Genomic DNA, 24,532 nt, shown 5'->3' with positions numbered 1-24,532 from the left:
TGAGCTTCCTGACTCAGACTTAATGAAATTCAAAAGATTTTTTTTTTTTTGACAGGTAAAAATGAATAGAGTCACCAAATTAATTGTCTTTGAAGGAAAAAAAAAATCAAAGCCGCATAAATGTACATCTTCCCTCAGTTTTTAAAACTCTATTTTTGGAAATTAAAAAGTTTCCCATTTTATTCAGCAAGCAGGTTAATGACACTTTTTATATTTATGTAAAACTGCATGAAACATAGCCACATTTTATTAACTCCTTCCTCTGTACAGATGGCATACTAGACACAATTACTTTGAAATATAAGCATTGCATGAAGTCAGGGCAGACCTTCAAACTGGGTCTTAATGTCATTAATATTTTCTTCTTAATGCAATTTATTACACTGTAACTGGATGGCACAATCTATGACCTGCGTAAGGATGCAGAACCTTATTAATGCATCTCATTAAGGGAACTAGAAACCCTACATGAAGCTGACTCACCAGCCAGATGCACCTTACTTCTAACAGGACCTGAACGAAGGGCATGAGCCTTGTTGTGGAGACAGGGCGATCCTGTAGGACAACCTGGGAATAACTAAGCTTGTAGCAAAAAGCTTTGGGCTGTTGCTGATGGAATGACTCACAAAGCTAAGCCTGATAAAGCTGGTAAATTTTACCCAATAGAGCTTATGCAGATTTTGGCTTCAATCCAACAGAGCACTTAAGCACATGCTTAATTATAAGCAAGTGACATAAAGCAATTGAGTTAAGCACGTTTTAAGTGCGTGGCTGGGCTAAAGACTTTATTTAGAGAAACGTAGAAATGTCGGTAGCCTCTAAAAGAGATGAAGTTGAGAGGTGCAAGAGAGACCAAGACATGGCCAAAGCTGTACAGGTGCAGAGTTTGGGAGGACAGCTATTCCAAGGAACGCACGGGCTTTAAGAAGATCTGGCGTCTAGCAATTCTCCAAATTGTTTACTGTGTGGGGTCACGGAGAACATCACGATCGTGGAGACTACAGGGCAGAAAACCCATCGCAGGACTTTTTGGTGGCTTTGGAGCCCCCCGGAGTCCCACAGCCACCACCTCCGTGAGCACACCGGTGGTCTGGGGGCTCCCGCGGCCTCCGGCATCGGGCCCGCATCCCTCTGCCTCAGCAGGCCCGGCCTCGCCCGGGAGAAGCGGGGTGCGTTGGGAGAGGGGAACCGGGCTCGGAGGGAGGATGGGAGTTTAGTTCAGCTTCCTCCCTGGCACCGACCGCGGCCGTGCCGGCCCCCTCTCCTCGCAGAGCCCCTACTGGGCTTGAAGCCGCCGGAACCAAACCAGGGGGGCACCCCCGGCACATCCCCCCAGCCCCTCCGGCAGCGCCCGAGGCCGGGCCACCCCGCACGACCGAAGAGCCTTTCCCGCCCCACCTCCCCTCAGGGCCGGCACGGGGCTTCCCACGGCCGCGCCGGCCTCCTGACCCGCGCATAACCCGGGCCGCCGGCACCGCCCGCCTCGGCCCCGGAAGGAGGCCCGGCCCGGCCCGGCCCGGCTCCCTTCTTCTTCCTCTCCCTCTTCTTCTTCTTCTCCCTCTTTCTTCTCCTCCTCCTCCTCGCTTCGCCGCGCCGCCGGCCCGCCGCGCCCGGGTGCCCGCCGGTCCTCCGGGCGTGTTTCCCATGCTGCACCGCGGCGCGGCGGCGCTCTGGCCGGGCTGTCGCTGTCACCGCCAGGAGGAGGCTGAGGGAAGGCGCCGCTCGCCCCGCCGGAGCAGGAAGAAGCCGCCGCCGCCAACTTCCCCTCGGCCTCCCCTCCCCCGCCGCCACCGCCTCCCCTCCCCCGCGCCCCGCCGCCGCCCCGCCATGCCCGGGGCCGCGGCACGGGCACTCTGAGCCGCCGCCGCCGCGCCCCGGCCCGGCCCGCCTTCTCTTCGCAGCTCTGCGGCCGGTAAGTGCCGGCGGGCGGGAGCGGGAGCTGGCCGGGTCCGGCTGGGCCCGCCCGCCCGTCGCTGCCGCGGCGGGAGGTGCGCGGAGGGAGGGAGGGAGGAGGAGAGGGTAGGGAAGGGGGGCGGCCGCGGCTCGGCGCGGCCCGGCCCGGCGCGTCCCGCCCGCATGGGCCGCGCTTGGCCCCGCTGGCGGAGAGGCCGGCGAGCGGGGGATGAGGAGAGAGGCGACGGGCGCCCTTGTCCCCGGCTCCCCGCCGCGCAGGGCGGGGGGGGGGGGGCGCGCCGGGAGCTCCCTTCCGCTCCCCCCGGCCGGCGGCGGGGCTTCCCCGGCGGAGCCGGCCCCCAGCGCGGCGGGCCGGGACCGCGGTGCCGCTGCGGGGCCAAGCAGGCCTCGCCGGGGAGGTGGGGATGGGGCCGGCGCTGCCAGCGGGGCCGTCTGACAGACGGACAGACAAAGAGCCGGGGGAGCTGCGGACGGACGGACGGACAGGCGGAGTGTCGTCCCCCCCGGCCCCGTCCTCCCGGGCGGCCGTATCCTCCCGCTGCCCGCGCCTCTATTGTTCCTGGTGTAAGATAGGTGAAGTGTGCCGACTTGTGAAGACTTATTTAATTTGATTTTATTTTTTGAATAACCTTCTCCGAGTCTCCTCTCAGCTGCTCAGGGAAAGCTTTTGCAAGGGACCTGTCTGCAGCGTCGGGAGCTGCTAACAAGTGCCAGGCTGGAAGTGGTTAGGAGGGCAGGGGGGACCAGTAGGAGTTGAGGAGAAATTAGTTGGGCTTTAAACACTTCCACTCTTCATCTTTCCTCTCCCAATTCCTGCCAGACCTCAGCTGGGATGAGTGCAGCAATGTCTGTATTCAGCTGGCTCATAAAAAGGGAAGACATTTATGTTGCAAACGTAAATCATCTCTCTGATCACTTTGTTTTCCTAAACTGTTCAGAGCAGCTGTGAGGGCTTTTGCACAATGATAAAAAAGTAGGTACGTGGAATCCAGTGATCACGGCATTAGTCTTGCTTTTAAAGCCTACCTCAAGCATGATCTCTGTCTGCACCCATGCGACATTCTGGTCCAAGAAGTTTTAGATGGGAGAGATGTCTTATTTCTGATAGCAGCATCTTTGCCACTGGTACAAGACAAATGACAGAGGACTATGTTTTTTCTCTTGAATAGGATCTCACTTGTTTTGTTTATTTGCTGTACTTATTCACAGATTTCAGTAATGCTTTACAAGCTTGCTAGGAATATGTACCTGGGCCTGTCATACTTAAACATTTTGGAGTGCCCATATCAGATTTCGTCCTTGTAAGTGATACAACTTTTGCAGTCATTCTCCACGAGTTTGGTGAAGCATGCCTTGTGAAGGAAAGAGGTGGAAAAATAGTGCTAACCTGTATCAATTTTTTGTAGGCATTCTTACGCTGTACTCGGAATCAGTCTAGATAAACTCATGGTCCAATATGGACTTAAAATCTATCCTGCTATGTAAAAAGTTTGCATACCTTTGGGCAGTGTTAGTTTCTCAGTGTTCCACTTCCAGTGTTCGGGATTTGTGCATGTGTCCAGTGACAGCTGTCATCTGCAGAAGCTTTGGCTGTGCTGGGAAGCTCCAGAGCTCACGAGGCCTGCTTTCCTGTGGATCTCATGGGATCTGCAGACTCCTGGAACAGGGTATAGTCAGATTCATAGCAGAGGCAGGCAAACTCTGCTCTTGTTGTGGTGATTAAGGAAACCTCTACCAAATTAATTTTTCAGTCGCATGATTTCCTGAAAACAGTTGTCATGGCCCTTCTTGATGAATGTTCAGCTGAATGTATGTGTGTATTCAGTTTCCAAAAGTATTTTCTTCGTAGTTGTTTCTGGATGTTTGCATGCCCCTCTTCCCCAAATATTGATGTAGTTAGTGAGCTCATATAACTGAATAAAGCTAAAAAAGATGAGGCTGACCTCTTGTATTTAGCTGCCATGTGCACATACACTTTTTCTGTCTTCACTCCTCAGGCTAAGGCCTGAGAGAACAGATGTATATGTAATCTATGTTTCTGTTGTTGTCCTTCTTGTCCATATGTGTTTAATTTCTACTGTATTGCAAACATATTCTATTTATGGAAAATCCCTAATATAATGGATTCTGAAATCAAATCATAAGTAGGTAAATAACTACCCGAAGAACCACAATTGTTAAAAAATTGGAAGAAAAATTACTCGGAATGTGTGAAAAGTTATATTGCAGGCTAAATTGTTTGCTGGAAGGAACACATACTTCTGTAATATTATTATGTAGCTTCTCAAAAGATGAGTTTTCCTCTCAGTTAAGTGTATACAAGTTTATTGGTATTAGGATTTAAAGCTCTGTGGAGCATGCGTGTATTCTAGAGAGAGCTGGCATTGTAAAACCACTGAGGTTGGAAGTTCTTACTTCCAGCTGAGAACTTCTGTGATGTTAGAGTTGAACTACAAGAATACTAAGAATATATTACTCTAGTGAAATATGGTGACAGTACATCTAAATGAGTTTAGCTCACTTCTAAATGGGTTCTTTGCACCACAGGTTTGATAATGTAAATTTGCAAGTAGTGAAGTTCAGGGTATCGGTTGTTAGTGTATGGATTTAAGTAAAACATTTTAAAAGTTACTAATGGGGAGGCAGGGTTTGTTGTATTCTAGTATTTTAGGGAAAAGCAGAGTGGGATTGTCTTCTGTATCTGCTGCTAGAAATTTGTGATGCTTTCTGTGACTACAGTCTTTGTAGAGTCTTCCTCTAGCGAGAACCGCTATGGGGGCTATTGTCCTGTTGTAAATATTACAAATTGAGACCTTTCTGTGTAGAGCAGCTTGATGGAGTAGGTCTTAATCTATGAAAACTACTTTAATTATTTGGGATTATGTTTGGTTTCATTTTGGCTCTAATATAAAACACATCTTTCTGTGCTACGTAACCAAACTTAAATAAGAAATAGTAACGTTGGTATAACGTCTTTGATAAATAAACATACTGCTATTGTTCTGGAGACCTTAAGCATGAAACTGAGATGTCCAACTGTCTTGTCCAAACTTAATGATATCTTTTATATTAAATGAATGGGACAAGGAAGGAAAAGTAAATACCATTGGAAATATTTTTTGCTTTGAAGACTCTTAAGTGAATCTAACAAAGAAATAGATATGTTTTATTTAAAATAAGTACTTTTTGTCCCTTTCCCTGGCAGTTGAATGATAGTTGCCTTTCTAACCAGCATAATTTATGATGAAATAGATTCAAGCCTTCAGCTTGCAGTCTGATCTGCTGCTGCCGTTTAACCCAGCAGGCAGTTCAACACCACGCAGCCATTCACTGACTCCCCTTACCCCAGTGGGATAGGGGAGAGAATCAAGGGAGAAAAAAAGTAAAACTCATGGGTTGAGGTAAAGACAGTTTAACAGGACAGCAAAGGAATAGAAAATAATAATAATAATAATAAAATATACAAAACAATTGATGCACAGTGCAGTTGCACACCACCTGCTGACTGATGCTCAGCCCATCCCTGAGCAGTGATCCCCCACCCGGCCAACTTCCCCTAGCTATATACTGAGCATGATGTCATATGGTATGGAATATCCCTGTGGCCAGTTTAGGTCAACTGTTCTGGCTATATCCCCTCCCCACTTGTTGTCATCTCCAGCCTTCTTGCTGGCAGAGCATGAAAAGCTGAAAAGTCTTTGACTTAGTGTAAGCACTACTTAGCAACAACTAAAACATCAGTGTGTCTCATACTAAATCCAAAACACAGCACTACACCAGCTACTAGGAAGAAAATTAACTCTATCCCAGCTGAAACCAGGACATCTGCATAACTGAGTGTTTAAAGACAAATGAAGTCCCAACAAAGTCTCCATGGATGTAAGTAGAGATGGGTGTCTGCTTTTATCAGGTTGCAGGGCTTATGTGAAGGATCAGTACTGTGATTAACTTGCATTTTAATTTATTTGTTTTTTTGACAGAAATACTTTTGGGAAAATAGTATTTCCTGGAGTACCCGAGAGTCATGAAATCTCTTCTCTTCTCTTCATGCAGAAACCCTTGAACTAGCATTGAGTTTATATGTTTAACCTCCTGGTTTTTAAGAGCTGAGACATAGTTATTGATGGGACATGTCAGCAAAACACAGCTATTGGCTATAATACATAGCTATGCCAAGCACATGCTTCTGTCTAACAAAAGACAATCCGTTCAGGTTTACGTGAGATTTATCTTCATTTACACAAATGTTGTTAGTTACTTTATTTCAGTAATTTGCAGTGAAGTTAAAAACACAATTCCATCTGTTTAGCTCATTAGTAGTCTATATACATTTTAGTATACAATTTTTTTCATCAGCTACATAGAACAGAATATTTTATACGTCAGCAGTAATGCTGTAAATTATGCAAATGGCATAGATTTAACCTATTTAAATTACAAATTGTCATACAAATTAAAATACAATAACATATGTGAGTATTCCAATATTATAAGTGATTAAATTGTCTTCCTCTGACAATAGGGATATAGAGATATTGCATATAGAGATATTTTTCATATATCATTCAGATATGCAGCACGCTGGACAAAATATCTGGAAAAATCCATAATACGTTCTCACAGAACTTGATTATAATCGTGTGTCCTAAGGGGAAATTCAGTGTCTTTTAGAAAGACTGAGGAAAGCACAATATGGAGAAGGGTCGGAATCTCCTGACAACTTCTTTCATACTGTCAGAATTTATTTTGGGAGATAATATGGAGACCAATATTGCTGTTCCTCAGAAATAATTTTTAGTGTACTTATATTATCAGTGTGTTAATGTATTCAAGGCTATGATATCAAGAGATAACAGTGCGAATACTGTAATATAGTTAATGTATTACTAATTTATATTACTTCATGATTTCATTGCACTTTGGAAAACAGTAAGACGTAGCTCTTTAATAGGGTATGTATATTGGCCTGATCCTGCACTTGATATACTCTACTGGCCATTAGTATTACAGTATCTGCATCTTGTCACAGTTTGAGCAGAAAACTTTAAGGCAGTACTGTCTAATTCTTCCCTTATGACTAGGATGACATTTTTATAAGCGCAGAATTAAACAGTCTGATGATAAAATGAAATCTGTGTGGGAAGAAGTTCCAACCTGCAAACAGTAGGGTATAATTTATGAACAGCCTATCAAATATAAACTGTCTAGATCTCTTGCACTGGAAAAAAACCAAACCAAAAATCAAGGTGCCTGTAAAATGTCTATAAAACAAAATAATTTCTTGATGTAACACGTGATATTACTAATGGATAAATCTGTTGTGATGTCTGTGTAAGTGAGCTCAGGTACAAGGCTGATGAGCCTTCTGCTCTAAAATTGTTTCAAATGGTGGCTACATTCATAAGGTAAAAAGATGTCCATTCATAATATTTTCAACAAGTATCTTAATGTTTTTGTAATAATTTCCCATAAAGTCTGTATTAACTTTTACTACTTATGTACCCCAAAATGGATATAAAAGACATCATTAGAAGGGTTTACAGTGCCGTCATGATCAGGTCATGTTACCTTAGTGCAACAGGTGAATTGAGAAATACCAATGCTGGGCAGATTTGACGTTGTTCACTAGCAGTGTTTAAGAAAGGAGAAACAAATGTCTTTTTACACTCTCTGAATTTTAACCGCTATGTGATTGCCCTGAGAATTTGTCAGATTTCTTTTTTTCTATTGTTGGGATTAGATTTGAAACAAGAAAGTGGTGATATGCTCCAAAAAGGTATGAGTGCATATGTATGTATGTATATGTAAAGCACTTCTAGCAGGTATTTATGATGATCTCTGTCCTAAAGCTTTAATCGTCGACTATGAGAAGTGTTCAGTATAAAGTGAAGTTTATTTTGCCAAACAGTAAGCAGCATGTTATGCGGGTTAGCTGCTTGGGATGTAGTTATGTTTTGTAGTTCACTGGGAAGGGGCAAAGCAAGTAAGCACCTTATAAATTCACTGCCTTTCTGCAGGCTTCCTTTGGTAGTGAAAACTATTTATTCTTGCTTTCAGCAAGCAAATCTGTAGTATTGCATTGCATACATTCTTCAGTTTTGTAAAGGAAGGGGAGAAGGAACAAAATGAATATTAAAGCCAAGAAATGAGTACATTTCATAGGATCCATGGATGAAGTTTTAGTCTGTAAGCATTATAACAGTCAGCATTTCCAGATGCAGTGGATGATTTCAGAGTTTTTCAAATAAAAGTACTCTAAAGAAAATCATCATTTCTGTTGCTGACCTCCTGAAGTATGATTCTCCCCTGTTTTTGAGCACATACACAGTGGTTCCTGACATAGGTCTGTATTTGGTTTGCATGGCCAGGTTTTGGTAGTGGAGGGCTACAGGGGTGGCTTCTGTGAGAAGCTGTGAGGAACTTCCCCCATGTCTGACAGAGCCAATGCCAGGCAGCTCCAAGATGGACCTGCTGCTGGCCAAGGCTGAGCCCATCAGTGATGGTGTAGAGCCTCTGGGATAGCAGAGTTAAGAAGAGATGTGTGTATGGGGGAAACAAACCAGCGCAACAGCAGCTGTGGCCAGAGGAGTGGGAATATGTGAGAGGAACAGCTCTGCAGATGCCCACATCAGTGAAGAAGGAGGGGCAGGAGGTGCTCCAGGTGCTGGAGCAGAGATTCCCCTGCAGCCCCTTGAGAAGACCATGGTGAGGCAGGCTGTGCCTTGTAGCCCATGGATGTTAATAGTAGAGCAGATACCCACCTGCAGCCCATTGAGGACCCCACACTGGAGCAGGTGGAGGCACCTGAGGGAGGCTGTGACCCCGTGGGAAGCCTGTACTGGAGCAGGCTCCTGGCAGGACCTGTGGAGAGAGGAGCCCACACTGGAGCAGGTTTGCTGGCAGGACTTGTGACCCCGTGGGGGACCCACACTGGAGCAGTTGGTGAAGAACTGCAGCCCGTGGGAAGGACTCACATTGGAGGAGTTAATGGAGGACTGTCTCCTGTGGGAGGGACCCCACACTGGAGCAGGGGAAGAGTGTGAGGAGTCTTCCCCTGGAGAGGAAGGAGCGGCAGAGACAACGTGTGATGAACTGACCACAACCCCCATTGCCTGTCCCCCTGTGCCACTGTGGGGAGGAGGGAGAGTGAAGTTGAGCCTGGGAAGAAGGGAGAGGTGGGGAGAAGGTGTTTTAAGATTTAGTTTTTCTTTCTCATTATTGTACTCTGATTTTGAATGGCAATAAATTAAGTTAGTTTTCCCTGAGTTGTGTCTGTTTGGCCCATGACAGTAATTGGTGAGTGATCTCTCTCTGTCCTTATCTCGACCCAGGAGCCTTTTGTTACATTTTCTCTCCTCTGCCCAGCTGAGGAGCGGGAGCGATAGAGCAGCTTTGGAGGCACCTGGCCTCCAGCCTGGGTCAACACCACCACAAGGTCATTGTTACATGTGAGTCTGTGTCAGATGAAACATATGTGAGAAGGATGATAGTTGTCAGACTTTTAAGTCAGGTTGTTTATAGCACTGAGTGTTTCTAGATACAGCAGTAACTATATAAATAAACTTAAGAAATCTTTTCATTTTATGTCCTTAAAGTTTCTTTTAACAAAGAAGTTCTTCATGAAAGATTGGTAAACTCAACCAACTCCCTTTTTGCTAGACTAATTTTACACTTCTTACCTTAAAGAAAATTTTTGTAATGACCTGAGTAGATCAACTGCAAAGGGAGGTGGTCGATCCTTAGGGTACCAAGATGTGATACAATTATTTTTAGACCACAATTACTTGCAGATTTTCTAAAAGTGTCCATGGAATATTGGTTTTCAACTTATGTTTTGAGCTTATGGCCATTTTTTGGGGGTAAAATCTAGTGTGAAGGTGCCCTGCGTGAATATTGCTTTAACAGTATCAAAAATGAATCATTCATATGGGAGAAAGACTGCTGTCATCCCTCGAGGAGGAACGCTTTATTAGGCTGCTGTTCTCAGGAGCTTCCTCTGTCACTGGTGAACCTGACAGTTGTACTCTGTGATGAATTTTCATCTGAGTCCGCAAAAAGATGTGAAAGTTACGTGATTGTCTTCTGGGGACTGGGAATGCTTGTCTTGTTGGGGGATGTAAGGAAGTAAGGGAAAGCTATGTGGCTTTTTCCTTGTAGAGATTATGAAGTTTTTCTTTCTAAATGACTCGTAGAAAAGAATTTTTATGTATTTAAAATGTGTTTTTTATGATCACCAATTATTTATACCCGATGTCAAATTAAGGGGTTGGGAGGGGGAATAAAATAGAGTTTATAGAAAAGAAGCATGCAGAAGATGATCATCCAGTTGTCATAGTATATTGCTTGAGTATGTGGAGTAAGTAGCAATTTGTAGACAAAAGCAGCGGGCTTGTTGTCTTAATCTGACAGTTAAAAGTAGATCATGCAAACCAGGTGTGTTCAGGCTTTTCTGGTACCTGTTAGGAACCTATACTCAGTGTTACATACACCATATTGGATCAAATATAAGGCAGCTTTAAGTGTGAGATTACTGTCACTTTTCAAAGAACAGCAGTGTAAAAGTACAAATTGACAGAAAACCTAATCTCTTAATTCTTTGCATGACCTTGCAGTATACTGGCTAGTTAGTCTTTGTGTTGCCCCTGGCTTACATGCCTTATAGGTCACAGGACAGACTTTTTACAGTTGGGGTGGTGATGAGAGTATGGCTGCTGATGTGGTTTAGCATATCCAGAAAGCACGGGATCTGTTGTAGCTACGTGTTACGTGCCTAAAATTTGCTGTAAAATTGGGCAGCTCTTCATTTCCCATCGTTGGTTGGGCACAAGCTCAGCGAAGCAGTCTTGGCTCAAGCAATTGCATCTTGGGTACCTGAAACCTATGGGACACGTCTGTGCGTTGAGGGAACGTGGGTGAATGCAGCTGCATCAACTGGTTGATGGCTTGAGAACTTGAGATGCTTAACTTGGTTGGATGAGAAGACAGTATCTGGAAAGCAGTCCATAAACACAGGACATGCTGGTTTTTTCTTTTACCAGAATCCTGTAAGAGTATTTTCTTACTTTACGGCCTGGTTTCCTGCTTGCTACGTAATATGGATTGTATTGAATGTATTTCACTCAGACTTGGCTTCATCAAGTTATTTGACTGGGTTCTCAGAAATTTCAGATCTATTTGGGATGGTAGGTCTTAGTGGTTGGCCTGTGAGTTAATGGCATCAAGAACCCTCAGGATTTTTGTTCTTAATAATTATAGGAGTTATTATAAACATGAATCATATCTTTTGATCAATCTGAATTTCTGTTTTAGTGTATTCTAGCACTTAATTAGCGAGAATTAGCTGCAGGGTACCAAAGTCATTGAGGTAGAATCCAATTTCCACAATCTTTTTATTCAAGAGGGCACAATCCTGAGAAGTCCGAGTTTTGTTTTTTGGATTATTTTCAATGTTAGTTAATGGGACAGGATATCTGTGGTGCTATTGCTCTTATAAAATTACTTCTAGACTTCTCATGTTTTGGCTTGCCTTGATCTGAAAATGGGCTTAAGTGCTTTAAAATAGTTTGAGAAATGTAAAACTGTAATGAGGAGTACTCACCTTGGGGTATGTGATAGAAGTCAGCGGGATTCCTTTTCACACTGTTCTCGGAGTATCAAGGTGAAGAGCTACCTGCAAGTTCTTGCTGGGGTTATGGACAGTCTTTTGAAGAGGATACACTGCAGAAGGACACTGGATTTAGTACTTACTTGATTTTACTTTTTTTTTTTCCTTTGGAGTAAGGATCAGCCAGATTAAAAGAGGCTGATTTACAATTCTGGAATTTTATGTAAGCAGGATAGAAATAGTTCTTAGTTGATTTAATCTGACCAGAAATGTTGGTTATCAGTAGGGAGGTGGTGGATTTGTTGCAACAATGTGGAAGAAAAATCCTAACTGTACAGAAGTGTACTCTTAAAAAAACCCCAACAACTTCTTTGTTGTTTTGGCAAATTTACATAGTCTGCAACATGCTTGTGTTCCAAGAGGGGTTTTGAGAAAGTGACCTAGTTGCTCACTTCCATGAATTTAGAGTTTTTCTACTCCTTCTCCCTCTGGCTGATTTCATACTGTCTTTAAATACTAACATGTGTCTGTTTATGTGTTGACTCTTCTGCTTATTCTTGATGAAGATGCTTGATACTGTTCTGATGCTGTTGCAACAGAGTGCTGGTTAGGCCACAACAATCCCTGATTCCACTGATGAAAATCGCTCCTTGGTGCCCAGTACATAACTGGTTGAATACTTTGAAGAACAGTGGTAGATATTTGTTTTGGTGTTTTTTTGGGTTTTTTTTTTGTTTGTTTGTTTGTTCTGCTCCTTGTTTTTCCTCATGCATTAAAGGAAACAAAGAGATACCACCAGAACATACTGTCCGAGATACTGCTTCTAATGATATCTAAATCATTGTCACTTCACTGTTTTTATATTCTTTTACAGCTGCCATCTCTGAAGGGTCCAAACACCTTATGGAAATGTCTTGTGCAGTATGATTAGTAACTGTCAGCTGCGATTCTTTTTCTTAGGGGATTATTATATGGGCTTGTTTTTTTCAATTGACTGTGTTATGTGTGTGTGGCCTTATGTTTGTGTTAGCAAAGTGAAGTAGATGTTTATGTGCTTGAAGTAGTTTATTTTTCTATGTTTCATGTTTAGTTTTGTAATTTTTAGTTTCTAGGTGTATTAGCCTCGTGGAATAGGTCCCTGAAAGGCCTTTATTTTTATTGTAGGTAGGGTATACCTGTGGTTTTTGAGGAGTGGAGTGAAGTAGTCAACCAAGGTCTACGTCTTTGAGCTTTAGGAAGGGCTCTTTCAGATCTTCTGGCCCTGACCACTGGTGGCTTTGAAAAATGGCCACTGAAGATAACACTGTGGTGTTTGAAAAACAATATAGAAAGCATAGAATTTGCTTGGTCTGCCTGCAGTGAATCCTTTACTAAAGTATTCATTCTATCATGTTTCGGAATAATTGGATTTTTTGAAGTTATCTTTCCATGTGTAGGTGAAGGATATGTTTGAAACACAGCTGAAATGCAATAAATATACATTAAAAATAAAGTTACGCTGGGATATGACACTGCCTCCTCAGCAGGTTTAAATGGGAACATGTTCCTGGCTAGTGCCACCATGTGAAAAGTTAGTCTACAGAGAGCCAAGGATATTTCTCAGAACATGTTTCTAGATGTTACACAGAATGTAATCTTACCCTGAATAAGTTTACCATAATGAAATTAGGGGAAAAAAGATGTGTACTTAGTGCATGCTGATGTCCTAAAATTGAAATTGCAACTTAGGAGAATGGTTCCTGTATTGTAAAACACTTGCATTGCCCTCACAGCCTGAGAGCTTGTGTTGAAATAATGCTTTCAAATACTGAAGTAAGATCTAGAAATATTGCCTGTGCTCAGTAATATCTGTTTTGTATCCATTATCTATGTCCTTCTCATCTGTGGTTTAGATTACTGTTGGTATTTTCCTGAAAGTTTTCCTTATGCTGTCATGTATGTAAATGAGGGATGTCTTCCAGAATCTGAGACCCCTTTCACTGCAAACTTCAAATATTTTGGATCAAAACCTTCTTGATTATACTTCTGTTAGCTTATTGTCCAATGTTATTTAGTCTGTGTGGATGTATTAAGTAATTGGCTTGATTTTTTCTGTAATTACTATTTTTCTTTAATGCATGTACATGACCTTTTAGAAAACAATGAAGCTGAAGTAAAGATATTACAGGCGAGAAAAGCACACTCTTAAAAGAACAGTTTTAGGTAGAAGTCAAGCATGCAAACATGAAAATTGCAGCATAGAGCTTTCCCTATACCACCTTAAATTTGCCCTCCTAAGTGTATGTATGTACATCACTATATTGCTAATATATTGTACCTTAATGTTCTACTGCAGTCTTTCGTGGTACGTGAACACAGTATTTCCCCTCCCAGAAGCCCCTACCTTTTTGAATGGACAGGATACATGCTGCTCATTGAATAAGCAGCTGCTCTGTAATTTGCTTTCTTCTCATTGCATAATGTGTGTTCTCTTACTGTGCTCTGCTTAATCCTGCTCTGAAGGCAGAATGAATATGTTTCTTTGTGAAATTTCTGTAACAGTTATCAGTAGGTTTGTGAGTTCCTACTGCTCTTTCCACACCTAAATCCTACTGGATCATTGCCCCTGTTTTGGAGACAAGGAAGTGGTACTATGGAGCAGGGAATGATTTGCCAAGAGAACAGTTTGCCCAACAGCAATGGCAGAGCTGAGGAAAGAAGCCAAATCTCTTACAGTTCTGTTACAGCATCATGGTGGTAACCAGTGTTTCTCTCTTCAGTCTTGCTGTTGTGCTTACCTTTTCTTGATGACCATCCTGCATCTGTGTGCACCCGTTCCTTTAGTGATTCTCCACCAAGGTGGCTACTCTATGTTAGCTGGAAACCTGCTGGTTGTGTTTTTTGATCAGTGGTTAGGTCCCAGGAGAGGCCAGACCCTTATTGCCCATCTTCTCCAAGTTACCTAAGTAACTGATGTGGGCTTACCTTTCCATCTTACGTGTGCCACCTTCTCCCCTCAGGAGCTGTGATGGCCACAGGAGCAAGAGCACTGTAAATGGATTGGTTCACCCTTGTGACCTATATTGGACCTTGCTTATTCTTACTAGTATTTTGCTATGCCTCAGGGAAAAGAAGTGGACATTTCTTATTTTATGGTTGGAGAATTGATGCCTGGGAACAAGACGAAAATTTGCATTTGGTGTGGATGTCCATTGAACTTGTAAAGAGTTTGGTGGGGTTTTGCGGGGGGGGCTTTAAAAAAAAAAACACAACATATATAGCTTTACAACCATCTTTGTATTTTCAAAGTATTGCTGTCATTGATTTGATTGCAGCCTTGAGTACTCAGCATTTAGGGTAAATCTGACCCAAATGTGTCAGGGTAAGCATCCAGAAAATGAGGAAAGTGTAATTATTGATCACCTATTTTTACAAAAAAATTTGGTAGAAATGACTTGTATAGACTTGTGTAAGATCTCTGGCAGGATCAAGGGTAGGATCCTGTTTTGTAAGATAGCATTCACCTACTTAAATGGTCATGACTTTCTTTTCCTGCTGTCCCTGTCTTGTTTACACGTTTCAGCCGTTGCAACAAATGCAACAAACTATATCACTAGGTTAGTCTATTTCCATGGAGCAGTTCCATCCAGTATGCTGAAGGAAACAATGCTTTGTAGAAAAAAATGTATATACACATGTGTGTGTGTATATATACAATCTTTTAATTTAAAAAAAAATAAAATCATAGTGCCAATGAGGCAAATCATGGTGAACCAAGGTACTTTAATTGTGGTAGTCCCTGAAACTTCTGTACGTTTATATGCAACTTCTTGTATTCTTCCAGGGCTTTTAGTATATAACGTTTCAAGGATTTTTAAAAAGCAATCTGGAAAGAAACACCAGAAATTCTGTTATACATACATATATACAGACCTTTGCCAGTAGGGTAACTGATAGCAACAGCAGGTTGTCGTCTTCTGTAAAGCAACACTAGCCCAGTGCAAGTGATGAGAAGAGATGCTTCACAGATACTTCCAGATAGTAATCGAGTAGTGAGACCCAGGAATTTCTCCAAGGAATTTAAGAGCTTGTTAAAAAAAAAAAAAAACCAAAGTTTTTAAAAACCATCATATTTTTCTTTTCTGTTTATTTTCAAATTAAATTATATGAGGTGAGCTGAGAAAGTTAGGCTGTGAATGCTGAACAGGGAAGGGCTCACTCCCCCACTGTGATTTGAGCTGCTTCTGACACACTCTCTTCATGGTAAACTGAGTCAGTGGGTTAACCTGGCAGAAAATGTTAAGTACTGAAAAACAAAAAAAACCCAAACTTGCCAGGCTGGTGGACTGCATGTACCAGTATGTCTTTATATGAGCATCAGAGTAGGCACAAAAGATAGGATGGACTCTCACAGTTAGGAGGAGGGAGCAGGATTGTCCCTTTCAATGACAGCTGTTAGATTGGATCAGCTATGTCATATAACTGCCCTGTTATCAAAATCAAATGGAAAAAACATTTGATACATGATCTGAAATATTTTTAGAACACTTCAGCTTGAGGCATGCATGTGATACATGAAATTTCACAAAATTTTAATCAGTTGAACTGAAGTATAAACTAGTAACAGTGCTTGGAAGATGCTGACTAGCCTTAGTTATGTGTAGTGCTTTCTTTCCTGCATATAAATGTCATCGGAAGTCTCTGGAGTGTGGAGTCTTTTGAGTGCCGGAGTTGCATAGCGTAAGGGCAGAAATTCTGCATTGTTCTTTTGGGGTTAACTGTACAGTGATAGAAATTCCCATATAAATTCTCAAAATTAACTATTTTCTAGTAGTTTATAATTTAGTACCACAAAATCAGTGGGCTTTTTTTTCCAGATAAAAAGTAACATAGCCCGTGATTTTTGGAATATTTAAAGTATGTTTGCCACACTGGTGACATCCCTGTGGATTTTGACATGTTACTGTAGCTTTGTTAATGTAGTATCAAAAGGTTTCCAATACACATGTTTAATACTAGATTACAGTTATGCTGGTGATGATCTGATATTGATTTTAGGATAAGCAAGGTGGCAAAGATTTTCACTCATGGATAATTTTATGCACGATAAGTAGATTTTCTGTGAATAATCCTGGTGATTGTAATAGGACTATTCACAGCTTGCTATGAGTGTAAATCTTTGTGGGATCAGACCCTGTACTGGCATGTGTTCAGCAACATGGAGCATTTAGAAATAACTGCAATGAGTCTTAAGAGTGTTTGTATCATATGTTACATTTTAGAATGTGTTAATGATCTATGAACCTTTTCACAATGATTTATGTTTGATTACTTTCTTTTTGCAAGTCAAGACATTTTAATTCATTCTTACAAACATTTGTGTGTTAATTTAAAAATCTTTCTTTTATCTATGACTTATTTTTTTGAGTAGGGAGAAGAGATAATTTTATTTAATGCTCTTTATTTAGAACCATTAAGATATTATTTTTTGCTTTCTAGGCTTCTGCACTATGTTAAAGATTGAACTTTTTGATACTGTGAAAGCTAGCTGTGTTTCCTTTTATATTGGACTGTATCCATATTTTAATAGTGCAAACAAATATCTTTGATGTGAAAATACTCAACATGTTTCATGGTCTAATAAGGTTTTTAAGTGGACATTAGGAACCTGTCAAGTTCCGTTTTTTTTCTTTCTTTTGGAGAGGACTGCACTGATGGCAGTTTTATTCATGGTAATGCTTAAACATAAGTTGTTTTAAATATGCTATTAGGCCATGTTCCTATTTCTTTCTTCATTAGCATTAGGAATTGCAGAAGTATTTGTGACTTTTATACTTTCTTTTAGGAAGAAAGCTTTGAGAATGTAGATACACATTTTTCCCCTGATTTAAATTTGGCATAGCTGTTAGGTGTATCGGCATGGCAACTGTTGCTTGTTCACTTGGGTGTGTAACATTGCATTTGTGGAGCAGTGTCACAATAGCTTTAATCTAATCTAACCGCTGACTACTGCTAAAGGAAGTGGTCCTTTTCTCTCCTCCCTGCTTCTTTACTTGTCCATCTCCTGTACGCCCTGCCTGCACGGTCCTACTGATCCAAAGGAAAGCTAATGGCTTTTCTGGTGGGTACGTTTTAGTGCAACCTCCTAGTTGTCCTCAACCCAGTGAAGGCAACGAGAAGGTCTAACTGGAGGAGGGGTGCAGGGCACTACCCCTGTGGGCAGGTAGCCCATGTATCAGATTTGTTTCTTGCAGCTCTATCACTGAGAGTTAGGTTGATTTTTTTCTAAATAAGAAAATACACCAAATGTTTCATTGGAATGGCCTTTTGGTTGTTTGTTTCCCTATCTGATTTATTTTAATCTTCACTTTCTGATAGAATAATTATAGAACCATAGAATGGTTTTGGGTTGGAAGGGACCTCAAAGATCATCTAGTTCCAACCCGCTGCCACAGACAGGGACACCCTCCACTAGACCAGGTTGCCCAAAGCCCCATCCAACCTGGCCTTAAACACTTCCAGGGATGGGGCATCCACAGCTTCTCTGGGCAACCTGTTCCAGTGCCTCACCACCCTCACAGTGATGAATTTCTTCCTGACATCTAAATCTCCCCTCCTTCAGCTTAAGGCCATTTCCCCTTGTCCTATCACTATCTGCCCTCTTAAATGGTCACTCTCCAGCTTTCTTTACCTACTGGAAGGCTGCTCTAAGGTCTCCCGGGAGCCAACTCTTCTTCAGGCTGAACAACCTCAACTCTCTCAGCCTGTCTTCATAGGAGAGGTGCTCCAGCCCTCTGATCATCATGCACATGGTAGCAATCTAGTGGGGTCTCAGTTGTAGTTGCTTTTTATAGGAGTTTGTCTACTTCGAAGTTTTTATTAGCAGTAAAACTGCTCTGATATTATATAATGATTGACTTTTTAAATTTAGCTTAAACCTTTCCAAAGTGAATTACACTAAATAGGGAAGGGAAAAGAGTCAATTCTGTACTAGAATAAGAATATTCACTTAGGGAGTTTTGTAGATTTATATATGCTATATTCATTTAAGTTTACAGTTTAGCACAAATCATTGTAGTATGACCATAGAGATGAGCCCTAAGAAGCAAAATATGCTTAGAGGTTTCCACAGATTGCCATTTAAAAAGTTTATTCTATGTACATTTTGCACTAGTAGCCTTTATACAGTTTGTTGTTTGGGCCCAGCGTGCACTCATTCTTCCAAAGGCTGTTGTGGAAGAAAGGATGTGGTGAGGATGTGCTCAGGTACTTCTGTAGCTTCAAGTATTTGTTCCTTAGGGAGTTTGCCTTGTCTTACCTTAAACAAAAACACACTTTGAAAAATGTGGAGCTAAAATGTCATCAGGCTACTTCCAGTGTAAGGTTACCCCGAAACCATTTAATACCTTGAGTAGAGCTCAGTCTCAGCTTTTGTCAGGGAAATCTCAGAGGTAGATGTTTTCATCAGAACGGTATTGAGTTGGTAAATGCATGTTAGAATTGCTCTTGTGCATCCTGGCTCTTGTGTTTGGGTTGTTGAATCTTAGAAAATACAGTCAAAGGGAGTTTATGGCTGTATATGGAAATAATATTTCTATCTCAAGTCTTTCTTAGAATCCTTCAGAAGGACCTAAGGTTTAACCCAGAAAAAGAATTAAATTTTAACAAACTTTATTTTCCTGTCTCCCTCAACCTTCCTTCATTCTATTTTGCTTTGGAAAAACAGGAAGAAGTTAATACAGGAAAGAAGTGGGGTGGGATATGGATGTAGAAAGTAGCAAGTCCTGCTTTTTATGCTTAAAAAAAAACACCTAGAAGTCTTAAAACAACAAAGACTTGCAGGAAGTTGTTTACACAGATATTAAAATGCAGATAATTTTCGTATTTTGTCTGTTACTATTCCTTAAGCATATTTTCTTTTTTCATCTCATAAATGAGCTTTTAAATCCTAACTACAGAAACACAACCCAGTACTGCACATATGAATTTGTGCTGGTTTTGGCTGGGAGTTAATTTTCTTCATAGTAGGCAGTATGGGGCTGTGTTTTGGCTTTGTGTTGATAATGCAGGGGTGTTTTCGTTACTGCTGAGCAGTGCTTACACAGAGTCAAGGCCTTTTCTGCTTCTCACACCACCGCCCACCAGTGAGTAGTTGGGAGTGCACAAGAAGTTGGGAGGGGACACAGCCGGGGCAGCTGACCCCAACTGACCAAAGGGATATTCCATACCATATGACATCATGCTCCGTATATAACTGAGGAAGCTAGCTGGGAGGCAGATTTGGTGTTGGGAAACAGACTGGGCATTGTTTGTGGGTTTTTTCCCCTCTGCAGGTGGTGAGCAGTCGCATTTGTGCATCACTTGTTTTATATATATTTTTATATATATCTCTAATTACTATTATTGTCTTCCCTTGTTATCCTATTAAACTATCTTTATCTCAAGCCATGAGGGTTTTTTTCCCATTCTCTTCCCCATCCCACTGAGGGAGGGGAGCGAGTGAGCAGCTGTGTGGTGCTTAGTTACCTGCTGGGGTTAAACCAGGACAGAATTTTATTTTTAAAGTGGACCCAATTAGTATCTCTGGGTACTTGCTCATTAAATTAAATAATGCTTTACCATTTCTTTAAGAAAAGAAGAGACAAAATAGCATAACCCTTACCTACCACCAGTCAAAGTGGAGAAAAAGAGCTGGACCATATGTTGTACTTTTGTAGCTAACAGGTTTTGCCTCTTTCCTTCAGGGTCTCTGTTCAGCTTTACTTCATAGCAGCCACCATCCCAGCAGACTTCTTAAAATCCATTAAAGTTTTCTTTTGATTGTATTTTAACTTTTGATTCTGAATTGGAAAGGTCATCACACTTTTCATTTAGTATGTTTTTGTTTAAATAGCTGTTTCTTTAATTAGGAATATTGTCTTTACCACTTAGCTCTCCAACTTACTGCACCAGTAATCTTTGGAAAAACTGATGTCAGGGTTACTGAAATGGATAGTTCTGAAGCGCTGCCGTAGGGTTTGGCATAGCAGCGGTTTTTGAAATGAAGCAACATGGTTCAGTGGCTGTGGATGTTCTGCAAGCAGCTGTGGAGCACTGTGTGAAAAGAGAAGGTGCTGGGATGATCTGGGAGACCTTTTCTGTGTGGTTCCTCCCCCGGAATGTGTGCACACCCAGGAAGCTCTGCCTGTAGCTGCCTCTTGTGAAATGCTTTGCCTAGAGTAAAGGTTTGGAGAACCTCTACCAAGCCAAATGGCTACTTTAAAGATTTTGTTGACAGCTTTTTTTCCTCTCGGTGTATAGAGAAACTATGTAGTGAAAGAAAAATCATATGATTATTTGGAAGCTTAAGAAAAGTTCTGATATTCCATGGAAAACATCTCTGCGATAAGGACAACAGTGGTTTATGCCAAGAAATGTGCTTGTGTGTGTTAGTATGTGGTTTGTATTATTGTAGCTTCCTTCAAGATAATCTCAAAATAAGTTGATCTTTATTTCACAGATGCATCTTGCACTTAAAATATTTATTTAATCTTTGCAGGCTTGGTAAAGTGAGCTTGTGTGAATGCTTTTAACTTACATTTTCTTTATCACATTGTCATTCTTCCAAGAACACATCTCCTCATCTTCAATTTAAATGATAGGATTCCTTTTATGTGAGTCAAAAGGTGTCAGTTGACAAATTACACGTTTTACTGAATTGATTGCAATTGGGATACTTGTTGTTTGGATTAATAGCTTATTTTTGTTTGTAGTTCTTTATTTTAAAACAGTGCCTGCGTGTCACATAACTTACATTGCGTTTCATCACTTAGAATATGCCGCCTAACGCTATGAGTTCTCATTATTTTTCTGTGAAAGCCCAGATGTTTGAAAGCCTGATTGAATAAGCAGTACACTCACTGTACCAGCTTCTGATATGACTCAAGATCATGACTGGAAAACAACTCGAGTGCTTTCGGTTGCACGACTCTACTGAGCCTACTAGTCAGGGTGAGAAAGAAAAAGTTTCCATATCCTTGCCAGTTGAGAGAACTAACGAGACCAATAAAAACCAGTACACTGTCAGCCTCTCTTCTGGGCAGCTGCTGTATCTTGCCAGCTGTCCTAAGATTCCGCATGTCATGAGTCTTCCTGCCTCTGTTGATGAGAGTTACAGGCTCTTCTGCACTCTTAAACACTCAGTCTCTCTATTTGCATTTGCCTGCCTACCTTCCTGCCAGGAAATAGCTTTAAATCCAGGATTTCTGCAATTCATACCTAATTTCAGAGTGATATGGCAGTATCCTCCATGTGGAACAGCCTTCTGTGCTGTTTTCCTCAGTGGCTCGAGCAGACAGATTAGGGCCACTGTGTTCTCACAACTCAATGCTGTTTGTTCTCCCTGGAATGTATTTCATCATCTTGAGGTCTTGTATTCTAGTACCTGTCCACGTCATTCCTCTCAAGAATCTGCAGGAGCTTATGCTGTCACATTTCTGTAGTGTGCATGGTGAATGACGATCTTCTGTAAGATGTACCCTGAGTATGGATTAACTTGGGATAAAGGCTGAAATGAGTAAATATATCTGCTTGTTTTCCTGGGAGTCTATCTTTCATGCCATATATTTAAAATGCCCTGCCTAAGAAACCAGTCTCAACCTTAGATCTTTTGCCATCTTTTATCAAATAATTGGTCCGTGGAAGACAGATTCTTAAGAACTTCAGTTCTTTCTCACATTTCTTAGTTGCCACAGGATAATCCACGCTAATAAGATGATAAATTCATCCTCATTTTCTTCTTTTAGGAGCACTAAGGTCTGTTGTTGCAAGATCTCTCTGGGACATCCACATTGGTGGAAAAAATACAGCCTTAGTGCTGTGCCAAGCTTGCTATTTATTTGTTTGTTTTTGTTATTGCTGAGAAACTATCAGTATGGTTTCCCAGTTACCTCCAAAAAAATACTTCATGGATGATACAATGTCTGCAGGTGGCTGTGTGGCATACCGGACGTGTGTTTTCCCTTGAAGACCTGTGAAATCTCATTCTCTTACTATAAAGTGAATTAACATGGGAGTAAACTTGTCACCTGGCACTACCTGACCTTACTACCTAAGGCATTAGGGAATTGTTATCCGTATTTGAAGACAGGTGCTGTGAAAATCAAGAGTAAGATTTCAGACTTCTTTACGTTAGAATTGCAGAAGAACAAAAAAGGATATATTGAAAACATAAATGTTCTGAACAGACATTTTCCCTGTGTTCTCTCCCTGTCACAGGCTTTTTTTGGGTCCCTATAATGTGGTTTTTATGTAGGAAGGAAGAATATTAAAAATTTTGATGACATTGTCATATATAAACAGATTGAGTTGGTGACTCTGTCCTCCTAACTTCCAGCAGAGGAAGGCTTACTAAAAAAAAAATCCAATTGACTGAAAAGCTTCTTTCTTTGGCGTGCCCCTTAAATATTTGAAACTTGAAGAAGTCAGACCATCCTGTCCATCAGTCTTCCTATGATATATTCATAAATTTAGAACCTCTCATGATAGAGAATAGGGACAAATGTTCTTTCACTTTCGAGTTATCTGACATGAGTTGCTACCGGAAGATGTTACTGAGCTGCTTTTTTATGTGTTGGGGTGTGTGGTGGGTTGGTTTGTTTCTTTGTTTGTTTGTTTTTTTAAGAAATTGAGTGCATGTTACTTTAAGAACTAAAAGTATAATGTAGCAAAACTTTGAGATTTTTCAGCTGTGTCTGCTGGTGGCTTGCATTCCTACCAAGTACTCTAGGATCTCACCTGAAAAAAAGACCACTGTTTATTTTGTAAACTCAGTGTAGTTTGGTATAAACAAATCTTCACAAATGTATAAGATACATTGAGAAATTTCAAAAGACTTTCCTGGAGAAGAAAATTATTTGGAAAGTGATCAAATGGATCAAACTGAAAATTGAAATGTAAACATTTCATGTACATTTGTTTCATCCAGTCATTTTGCATGTTGGCAGGGGGTTATAGTGGTGCAGTTCTGCAGAGTGATGGCCCTGCCAGTTCTAGGTTATTTCTTTGGTTATGAGTTGTCATCGAGAGAAGCAGGGAAAGAAGCATAGCCTCAGACTTAGAACTTGAGTGGAGATGGAACCTCTCATCATGCTGCACCCTTAGGGGGACAGAATTTGAAGCTGATCACTAGCAGTATACCAACATCACATTTCTATTGTAATTCTGAATGCATCAAAATCAAAGGTGCTGATGCTGTCTACCCCAACGTAGGCAAGACACCGGTCTTGTGCTCTGGCTGGGCCTGCTGTGTATTGTCCAGCTCTGTTCCCATCCCTGTGTCTGCTGTAGCCTGTGTATAGCCTTTGCCCTCCAGCTGTGGGATGATAGAGGGACGGAGGAAGAATGTCTGTCTGTCCGAAGGGGTGAACCAGACCATTGTGGAGTGGGTAGGAATTACGGGCCTGGGGAATAGGGTGAAGGAGGCTGACTGCGTGACTGGACATCCAGTACGCCAAGGAGAAGAAGAGTCTTAGGGCTGTCTTGCATATATAATAAGAAGTAGAATAAGAAGATGGCGCCACCTCCAGCTTCGCAAAAGCCTGCCGCTCTGTGTTAAAAAAAACCAATAATGTCATGACACTTGTTGGAATACTTTGATTTTATATCTATCTGTGTACCATAAGTACATGTAATGGTATTGCTATTCATGACTGGAATTCATATTTCCTGAGTAATGCTCCTGCTTAGTGGATATGAAAGCGAATGCCTTCTTTATAAACAGATTTGACCTCTCTATAGTCTTTATTTCACATAGCCAGAAAGTTGTGTTTTCATAGAATCATAGAGTGGTTTGGGTTGGAAGGGTCCTTTAAAGGCCATCTAGTCCAAGCCCCCTGCAATGAGAAGGGACGTCTTCAACTAGATCAGGTTGCTCAGAGCCCTGTCCAACTGACCTTGAATGTTTCCAAGGATAGGGCATCTACCACCTCTCTGGGCAACCTGTTCCAGTGCCTCACCACCCTCATCATAAAAAATTTCTTCCTTATATCTATTCTG

General features: G+C 41.5%; 1 protein-coding gene across 2 annotated transcripts in view; it reads left to right on the top strand.

Annotated features, from left to right (window-relative positions):
- Positions 1–1,485: 1,485 nt before the first annotated feature.
- The window catches only part of ZNF148 (zinc finger protein 148), a 42,782-nt gene continuing 19,735 nt past the window's right edge, over positions 1,486–24,532 (top strand). Inside the window, exon 1 of one of the 2 annotated variants that reach the window (XM_075757110.1) lies at positions 1,486–1,912. The gene's annotated coding sequence lies outside the window, so the exon portion shown is untranslated. The remainder of the gene's footprint in view (positions 1,913–24,532) is intronic. The other variant, XM_075757111.1, reaches the window with a different exon arrangement.

This window comes from Balearica regulorum, chromosome 6 (genome assembly GCF_011004875.1).
Source record: "Balearica regulorum gibbericeps isolate bBalReg1 chromosome 6, bBalReg1.pri, whole genome shotgun sequence".
In the NCBI taxonomy this organism is placed as follows: domain Eukaryota; kingdom Metazoa; phylum Chordata; class Aves; order Gruiformes; family Gruidae; genus Balearica; species Balearica regulorum.
The sequence above is the reverse complement of the archived record's forward strand: the minus strand, read 5'-3'. Positions and strand labels throughout refer to the sequence as shown.